Here is a 10491-nt window from a genome sequence, read left to right on the forward strand (position 1 = left end):
GTTCCCATGCACACACACTTGCTTCCAGTCCCTCTGCTATGTTGGTTTGTGTCTGCATTGCAATTCATGTTGGGGAATTAGTCTTCCTATTTCCAGTATACGATTATTCTCATCTGGTATTGACACCAAACCTGGAGCTGTGTTTGTAGAGACCATCCCAACGCAATAAAGAGTGCCTGTGGTAAAGCTGGGAACTGCGTTGCACCCTCCCAAGTTTCACACCACTGTTTTAACTAAGCCATTCTTCCCATTCCTTGTTTTTCCCACACTCTCCACCCACAAACACATATTAAATACAAAAGCCTCAGAGTACATATGTGAAAAGCAATTTCACTTACATTTTGTTATCATTTTCTGAGTTGCAGCATAGTGAACAGAAGGCAAACCACGTGTTATAGTCTTGGATAGTCACACCAGGTCTATCTGAATTGGTGGAATCTTTTTAATTCATGCTGGTAGGTTGGAAACCTAAAAAACTATATGTCCTGACAGCTTCCACCACTCCTGGTTGCAATTCTGGATAGGACCTTGGTGAGGAGTGATTCCTTGTCATATACAGCACTTCCCAGGAGCACTCCAAGTCTGAGGACTGAAACAGGTGGAGACAGAAGAGGAGAAAAAAAAAACCTGTTGAAACTCCAAGAATAGTTACAAGGATATAGGGGATATTAGAAAGGCAGCTGTAGCCTGTACTACAAGTGGCCCAGTGTGGACCTGACTCATGTCTGCCTAGAAGTCCTTGTGGCAGGACAGGGTCTGAACCTAACCCTTCAGATTCCCACATCAGAGTCCTCATGGCTTCTCAGCATTGCCCTCTGGCCATCTGGGCTCAGTCCATGCACCCAGCTTAGGGTCACATTTGGCATTTACCACAGCGGTTGTCTGGAGATCATTAGGGCGGAATAATTTTCTCCATATGCCTCTGTGCAGATACTCTCCTTGCAGAACAACTGCTTCGGTGCATTGCCAGCTGTGGACAACTCTTGAGCCAAGGTGTGAAATGGAGAAGAGGGCTTTGACTGAAACTCATGATGGAAAAGAAAGGATTTTGGGCTGCTTCCGAGAAAGCAATATAGATATAGATATATTATCATATATATTGCTATATATCATATATATTGCTATATATATGAATATATAATATATGATAATGTATCTATTTCTGATAGATATTCTGATATTGCTATACCAGAAGCATATATATTATAATATATATTGCAATATGTATATGGATATATAATATATGGTAATATCTCTCTCTGTCTATGTGTGTATATATATATATTGCTATATCAGAAGCAGCCCACAAATCCTTTCTTTTTCATCATGACTTTGAGCCAATCCTCTATGTGCTACACCAATTATGAAGGACAATACCATAGCCAAATTTAGACTTTAGAGATATTAATTTTACATTGGGGAAAAAGCTAAATAAATTAAAAGGTTTTAAAGGGTTTCAACAATGAGAAGGAAGGTGTTTAATGCTGTACTGAAAAGATCTGAAAGTTTGAAGAGATTATAATAAGCACAAAATAAACTTGGCAAGTGTAATGTGTTCAGCCTTAAAAGCCACTACAGCAAGGCTAAAAAGGGAAGTTTTGATCGTAATTAAGAGAAGCTCCTTGTATGTGGTAACTTACGTAATATCTGCACTGTTAAAACAAGGTTAATACCTCAACAGAACTTAAAGGTACATCATTTATGGGTTTCTACAGTGTTGCTCATTTTAGCACCTAACAAACATGAAAGAGCTTAACTTTACGTCATCACAGTGGGCAGAGCACGTTTATTAATCCTATTATGCAAATGAGGAAAGAGGAAGGCTAGGTGACTTCCATGCACTCACCCAGGAAGGCAGCCCAGTCTCCTGGCTTCTGATTTAGCTGTAGAAACCAGGCAACAGCCTTCCTGCCCCACGACCTTCTGTCTGTGCATGAGAGTGTTGGAGACAAGGTTCTCCTTGGCCTTTCACTCTGTGTTTGAGTGATGCCTTGACCTGGTTGCATGGTGAAACCCTTTCATACCTACCTTTGCTGCCGGCATCAAGGGCTACCTCATCTCTCTCCTGAGCAGCTCTGCTGCCTGCCCAAACTTCTTCAGCTGCCCTGTGGGCATCATAGGATCCTCTTCCATCACATCTTGTGGCACTGACCTACTTACTCTAGAGGAAAAGTGGCCCTTTTGTTTTCCTCCTATGAGATCATTACCTCATTTTCTCTCTGGGTAAATAGGAAACCCCAGCACTGGAAAACTAACCAGCACTATTTAAATCAGGCAGCAAAAGGAAGGTATCAGATATTGTGAGAAGAAAAGAAAGAAGCATTGTGATTGCATCTACATAAAGGGCTTCCAAATGGTTGCAAATTCACTTCTGCCAGGCAAGACATCCATAACAGTGTTAAAAACCTCTGAATTCCCAGCAGGCTAGTGAGACTTTGCTTGGGGTCTGCTGGTTAAGTGGGATGATGCTGTGTGCAGTGGAGGAGCTAATACATGTTGTGTGCTCTCCAGACAACTTCTTCTGTCCAGTTCCTCTGCCTGAAAAGAAGCAAGTCTGGGAAATGTGACGACTTTGTGGAAGCCTGGATGGTTGCCCATAATGGAACTATGTGAAGTATGACATCCACAGATGGCTGCCAACACTTTCAGCGTCTTTTATCTGCGTCTACAAAGCTTTGCAAAAAGAGCAGCTCTGCCACTCTTCAGTGACTCTGTAGCTTCCTGTTCAAAGAACCTGTGTTACTGTGAGTGCCATTGGGTGAAGTGGAAATATTTCAGATCTGGTATAAAGAATGAAAATAATTTCTACATAACTAGAAAATCCACAGTCTATGGAAAAAATCCTCTCCCTTCCATCTTATGACTTTGAAGAGCTTTCTCTGTTTTTCCAAAACATCCTTTGCCTTCATCCTATCATTCTGAGTTAGAATTCAATTTATATATTGAGGATTTCTTCTGTCCTCTGCTCAGTTCTTGCCTAGTCCCTTCTTGCCCCTGCTGGGTACAATCCTGGGTCGGGCAGAGCACCTTTGGTTTAACAGAGACATATAGGAGGCAAGATGATTGTGGATTAAGACCCTGGAGTTGGGTCAGGGTTCCTGGCATCTTTCTTTGCAAGAAAGGTCTTGTGAACACCGTAGCAGAGTGGCAGACTGGTAAGTTTGCAACATGAGTACAAGACTGAGCAAGTTTGCCAACTCAGATGCAGATGCCTCTGTGAAAGAGTTATGAAGTGAAAGGCAGCACGATGTTAATGTGGCTGCACCACCCCTGGAGCCAAGCTGGAGTGTTTTTGCACAGGAGTACACTTATATTTCTGAAACCAGGACTAACGCAGACAGAGTCACTGAGTCTTTGACTGCTCACAGTGACGTCAACATGGTGTAAGCAAAGCTTCCTTCTTTCCCAGGCCAGGCTAGTTTGAACGGGAAAACATGAATCATGATGCCTAAAAACACCTCCTGAAGCTCCTGCAGGACTTGGGGCAGGTCGCATAGGTCCACAGTCTGTATGTTTTGGAAGTAAAAAAAGGCATCAAAACCCACCTTTGGGCATCTGAGGAAAAAAAAGCCCTGAGCTTCAAGAAGTGCTGAGCAACCTCCTCCAATGGAGGAAACGTGGGTTCAGCTGACTAACTGTAAGGACTCAGTTAGTCTTTGCTTCTCTTCATGTGTGCTCATCTGCAAAGTGGGAATTATTATATCTGACTCCCTCTCCAGGTATTTGGAAGCTAATTTAGTTAATGCTTGTCAAGCACTTTAAGGTCTTCAGATGAAAGGAGCCGCAGATAGGCAAAGCATTGCTATTACTATTAATTATTTCTATTGTGCAAGTAGACATGAAAGCAGCAAGGACGATGATTACTCGCTTCCTTTACAAGTGGCAAGACACAGTGAAAATACACAGACAGTGACCCTCCCTGCCCTGCAGTGCTCCTAATCTTACCAGCCAGATAAAACAGAGAGCCAGAAAATAAGTGCATATGGTGACTTACCACACATGGGGGGTTTATGCAACAGCTGCTTTTTAAAAGTGCTCTGTTAGACAAAAAGCACAATATCGCTATTCTGGAGTATTTAAAAATCACAAGTCAGGCTCTCAAAAAGGAAAACTATTTTACAAAGGAGAGTAAATGCTAATTGTCCTTATTTGGCTTCTGATTTTTGAGCAGTTCTGAACTTTTATCCGCAGCCACAAGGACTGAAATTATTACGCGCCCTTAAAAAAATAAAATGTCAAAATTCTCGAAGAACAAGTAGAAGCATTTTTATACATAAGACAAATTCCTGGCAGTAGCAGGTTGCTATCAACTGGCTGCTCAGCAGGAAGGAGATGAGCATGGGCTTGGTGGTAGCTCATACTTCTTCCCTCCCAAGAGCCCAATGAGTCTGTCATAATTAGTTTTCATTCTCCCCAGGGTGCCAGGGGCTGGGTGTGCACCGCAGAGGAGTTTGCATGCAGTGATAAGATGCTCCACAGTAATTTGTTCCTTTACCTAATGCCTGACTAGATAGGCAGAAGGATAGAGGAGACAAAAACCTAAGCGGCTCCCAGCCAGATGCTGAAGCCTCTCAGAAGCGGCCATGAAGGGGCTGGTGCTGGATCAGTGGAGAGGGTGGGAAGTGTGACAAAGGCGAGCAGTGTAGGACTGGGAAGCTCTGGGGTAAGACACGCTAATCTGAGCCACGCTACCTATCCTTCAGAGCTTGAAGGGTCATGGAAGCAGATTTTGAGCAGGGAGTATCAAGCTAGGCCAGCAGTCAGGTATCTGCATCCCTGCGTCTCCTTCAGGGACAGTTTCAGCTGAAGAGTAGAAGGTGGTTGTAGCTGGGTCTGCAGTGTCCTGGGTGAATTCAGCAAATGCTGGATCTTCCTCTGAGTGCTGTATGAATCCAAATAATTTTCTTCCCTGTTTTTTCCCAAGTAAGAGCACCCAGTTGATTTATTTTCATCTGATGAACATGCTTGGAACAACATCAGCTGCATTTTTTTGGCAAGCTTATCATGGGATAAGGGTGCCTGATGCAAGCTACCACCAGACCTACCCTGTTCTAAAACTGTTAAACTACTCATAAAAAGAATCCCAGCAATTCTTGCAAGGAAGAGGCAGCAATGTTTCTGGCAGTTCATACGGAAGTGCATCCTTATCTCATAATAGCCATTTACAACAACGCAAGCATATTAAGGATATCAAAAATAGGTTTAAAACGCTGAACCAGCTGTCCTCCACTGCTTCAGCTTTCCAGGTCTGCATTTCATCTGACCATGCTCCATCTAATGGTCACAGGCATTGTGTTTCGTTGCCTCCCTGTGCCTCTGGTGAGGCAAGACACAGGCACGAAGCCCAGGTATTGCACAGGGTGAGATGTACCTGCTGGAAGAGGCCCTCCAGGTTTTTCTTTTTTTAATGTGTGTGGGTTCATCTCTCACCTAGCTCTTTTATGATCCTGTCTCCACCCAGTATCTTCCTCTTAACACTTCCCTGGGTTCTTGCCTTTCTCCCCAGCCTCTGGAGACCTGCCATCATCGCAGAGTCAATGCACGTCCTGCCCTTAGCTCAATTCAGGCCCACACCCTAATATAAAGAATGGATTACACCACCAAGAAATGACAGCAGCATAGGCGAGATACTTTGTTCATCTTTTTTTGAGTGTAGTGGTTTTGACATCGTCCTTATGCTGGCTGTGGGGGAGCTGTGGACTCGAGCCGGCTCTGCTACAGGGACCAGGAACTAAACCCCATGGCAGCAATCACTGCTAACAGGACCATGGCGCTCAGTGCAAAGGCAGTGAAGGTGCCTCTGAGCCACATCAGCACTCCACTGCTATCTCTTTCTTGTCTATCACAGTCCTTCTCTGGAGCCACACAGTCAAAGAGTGTCTGAGATTGACAAGGACCTCCTGAGGTCATTTGGCCCAAACCCCCTGCTCAAGCAAGGCCACCTGGAGAAGGCTGCTCAGGGCCATGCCCAGACAGTTTTTGAGTATTTCCAAGAGTGAAGATGATACATCTCCAAGGATAGAAAAAGACAGTTCACTCCTTTTCAGAAAGGACTTCTACTTACGTCTCCATTTGGTACCTAATTTTAGACAACAAACAAAAATGCCTGCAGTTCGCCTTCCTCATCATGCTGAAACTTGAAACTGCCTTCCAGTGGACATAGGAGCAGAAAAGTATAAATAGTTTGAAGATGGATATTGATTCATTTCTGGGAAAGTTTTGTGATGTGGTTGTCTATGCAAGCAGAGAATCCCAGCAGATTACCCAGGCGGTGCTAAGAAATGCCCAAAGGCACTCCCCAGTTTGGGAAAAAAAATGCCTTAACTGCCTCAGGCCCTTCTGGTACATAAAATATGTGGAGATTTAAAATACTATTCTGCCCTGCTGTGGGCCCGAACTAACAACTTCAGAGTCACCAAAAGGATGGATTGTCCTTTCCTCAACCGAAGAGTCAGTGCCAGCCTGAAAAAACAGACCTCAGGATCTGAAAACCAGCTCTGTTTCCAAAGGCTTATCCCAGTTTTCACCATATATCAGTTTCTTTGATACAGGTAAAGTAGTAAGTCCTTTTACCATAATGGTAATCAGTCATTCTTGCTACAAACCTGACCTCGTGTACGTGTTTGAAACATTTCAGCTACATCAACACAACTAGTACTGGTTAACCAGGATAGTTTGCCTCAGAATAACAAAACTATTAATGATCTCTCCCAACCCCTTGGCTGTTGCCTTCCTCTTTCCTTCTAGTGGGAGTCTCCATTCCATGTGCCTCAGCCTCCCAAGGGAGTTTTTGATCTCTCACAGGTCATCTGACTGAGCCACATGTCTCTCAGGCTGGCCAGAAACACTACTCTGGGCTGCAGAAACCTTCCCTCCTGACAACATCAAACAGCTCTGACAAATTTTTAACATTTTTTAACAAACATTTTGAATTTTTTTTTAACAAAACCTCAATATATTCCCAACATTTGCTCTCCATTTCTGAAGTCTTCTCGGAGGAAAAAAGGCAGTTCAGGGCAAGTTAAAGAACAGAGGAGAACAATCATCAGAAGAAGTAACATTTTTCCCACCTGGATAGGTAAATAGGGCATTCTCCAGTGGATACTTGTTTTAGCTCCTAATTCACTTAAACCATGAGCACATACTTGGACAAACCACAGTGACAATACACAGAGATGAGAAATTCCTTTCAGCCAAAACCAGAAAGAATTGTTGCATGAAACCAGCAAAATGAAAGCAGAAACTTCTAATTATTTTAATACTGGATAGTGACGGTGTTGTTCTCTGTTAGGAACACAAACAACCCTTGGCCACAGGTCATGGTTCATTGTCATTTCAGAAAACAGTGGGGCTGCCACAGTGCTGTCTCTGGACAAAACACTCAGGTAATTAAATAAAATGAGCATTGCAATAAATCAGATGAGCAGACAAGCAAGAAGTGGATAATGCTTTGCTGGACAGCCAGTGCTTGCTGGCTGTTGTTTTGGCATCATTCCATCCTGTCGCGGAAGATGCTTTGCAGAGTGTTGTCTGTGAAAACCTTGGGGTGCTCTGGGCTCACAGACTCATTGATAACCATGGAGTTTATCCCCAAAGGGCTGTCTTTTGGTAATGGCTCTGGTGTCCCCAGAGGTAATGATATCTGCACTGCCATTGGAGGGGGAAACCTGTGGTCTCCAGAAAGTCATCTCAGGGAGGAGAGAGAGCCTAGGTATGTACAAAAGGGGGTCATGTATAAAAAGGAGAGACAAGGGGAAAGAAAAAAGGGAGGAGGGAAGGAAAAAATAAGAAAAATTGAAGAGAAAGAAAGATCCATCCATGTGACATTTAAGCTGTTGTGACTGTGAAGTGTGTGTCCCGAATATGCCGCACTTTAGGACTACCCATGTGTGATATTGCCAAAGAGAGTGGAGAACCTGTTTTAAACTTGGTCCAGAACACCTTCTATTCCACCTCTTCACACTCATGCCTATTCTTAATACAAGCACCGTAACTTGCATCATTCCATCATTGATGTCATTTATTGTGGCTATTTCTGCTTGAATTCAAGACTTGAGCCTTTTTGCATTGAGCTGCCCCTCATCTTCCTCAGTGCTCTTGCCATACAATCAGCTCTTTCTTGGCTGGGATTATGTGGTTCTGGGATGCTCTGGATAAAGGAAAACCTGTATAACACTGGTACTGCTGTTCCCACCTTGTTCTTTCCACCTTAACATGGCATCCACATGCTTCTGGATACAGGCAGTGATGTTGACCTGGGTACTTGCTGCAAGAGCAGGGTGAGCCAACTGGAGCTTTGGGGCAGCAGGTTCTGCAATGCCCAAGCTCACGAACCTTCTCAGAGTCAGCTGCTCTTGGAAAAACTTCTGAACGGCAGTTTGCTTCCTGATCCCTCTTCCTGAAAATCAGCCTCCTTTCCCTGCAATTGAGGAAAACACTAGCAACGAAGTGTTATACAGCAAGGCATAATTCCTGTCAAGGTGCCAAAGTGGAATAAACTAAATTGAGTGCAGTATCACTGTGTATCTAGAATAAAGCTTTGACTTCAGAGGAACAGTTTAAGATTTATACTTGAATAAACGAGAGCAGAGCTGCCTGACTCCTTTTTACACAGGGTATCAACAGTAAAAAGGGATGTTTTCACACCAGCACACTGCAGCTACAGTCCAAATAGGGCAGATCTATTAATAGAGTAAGTGGGCAGTCAGATATGCCCTTCAAAAACATGCATGGGGCTGTAATTCTTCAGTTTCTATCTCACACAATGCACCATCCAGGGAAATCATAGGGCCAGAATGGCTCTCATTCCTAGAGCGATGAACAGGATTTTTCACATATTTATGTTTCCTTTCTTAGTATTCACACTACTACATGTAACTGGAAAATTAATAAAGAGTTTATGGCTGAAAGGATAGAAATAAAAGCAGGACCAGCGCTGACGCGCAGTAAGTCAATATAATCAGGAGGTATTGATCAGTGGAACACAAAAATGCTTTCATTGCCTTCAAAGTCAATATTACAGGGGAAAAAAATAGATGTACACAATCATATACACTCCGCTTAGCCACTAAACACTTCACAGACAAAACTCAGTTTTTCTAAATGTTCTAGAGCTTGTTCTATTCCTTTCTTTAGGATGAGTTTTTCACTTCAGAACAAAAAGTAAGAATCAGGCTTTTTGGTGTTAATACAGACTTCTATTGTGCTCTTCTTTTTGGCATTCACTCTGTACCTCACACTAAGCAGTATTTAGCTTAGATCTCATTGAAGACTGAATATAGAATCTACTCAGTAATGAGCAAATCTAAAGATAGTCTTAAAGTAGTACGAGAATTGTGTTTAATATAGCTTAGTAGTATTTTTATTTTTCTTTAATTGCTAGAAGCTCTGGTCTTTTGTTAAGCCCTCGAGTGCGAAGTGTCACACAAACATAGATGAAAACACTGAACTTGTCCCAAACAGTTTAAAATCTATGTAGGACAAAAAAAAGACAACAGATTGCTGTAGACAAATGGAAAAGCACAATACTAATACAATATCTGTTCTGCTGTTTGTGCACCTACTTGAAAAACTATTAAGCGTTCAGTGGAGAACAACTCTGAATGGTTCTTTAAATTAAGAGACACGATCAAGTCTAGGTACCAAGTCTAGACACTAAATAGTAAGTGGTAGATGAAGTGTGGCAGGATGGGATAGGCTTTGGAAGATGAAGAGAAGAATCATGCAAGGTCAGTAAAGGAATGTATAGTGCTGGGGATGGTACAGATGAGAAACGACAGAGGTGCACCTTGCACATCACCCTGGAGGGCTGTGAGCTGGGCAAAATCATGAGAAACAGCGTCAATATCAAGGATGCTGAGCCCAGCTGACAGTGTTAGCTATGTGAGGATGGGGAAGATGCTGCCTTAGAGATATTACAGAGTAAGGGTCTATAAAAAATCCAAGCACCATGATGTGAGATTTAGGGAGAGGATTACTTTTAATCGTTATGAAGTTTCCTTATGTGCTTCTTAACTGTCTACATAAGCAGAGTTCAGTTGGTTCAGCTTAGTTTCTCTCCTTTTTGCCATTTGTACTGTAACAAAGGTTGTTTGCCTGGGACATACTATGGGCTTTTTCAAGACTTTCTCTAGCTGTGAGTCAGTGATGAAGACCAACTTCCTTCCATGCTGCTGGTATTAAATATGCAACCTGGGGACAAAAGTTCCAGGCCTTACTCTTGCACTTTTGCAGCCACTCTGCCACACTGGTAATCCTCATGGTTGGGATTCATCTGAAACAGATGCCAACACTTCAGTTTGAACAAGTGTTGAGATTCTTTCACCATTAATGATTTCTTGTCACCCTATAGTAGCTCCTAAAACAGGTCTGTGATGTTTTCCTTTAAAGTATCTCTTTCTCTCGCTAGGAATAAAAGCAGTTCTAGGGTGACATTTACCTCGTGGACATCACGTGACATTAATTCCACACTACACAAGCCATCTTTCATAC

This window comes from Cuculus canorus, chromosome 1, assembly GCF_017976375.1.
Source record: "Cuculus canorus isolate bCucCan1 chromosome 1, bCucCan1.pri, whole genome shotgun sequence".
NCBI classification, from domain to species: domain Eukaryota; kingdom Metazoa; phylum Chordata; class Aves; order Cuculiformes; family Cuculidae; genus Cuculus; species Cuculus canorus.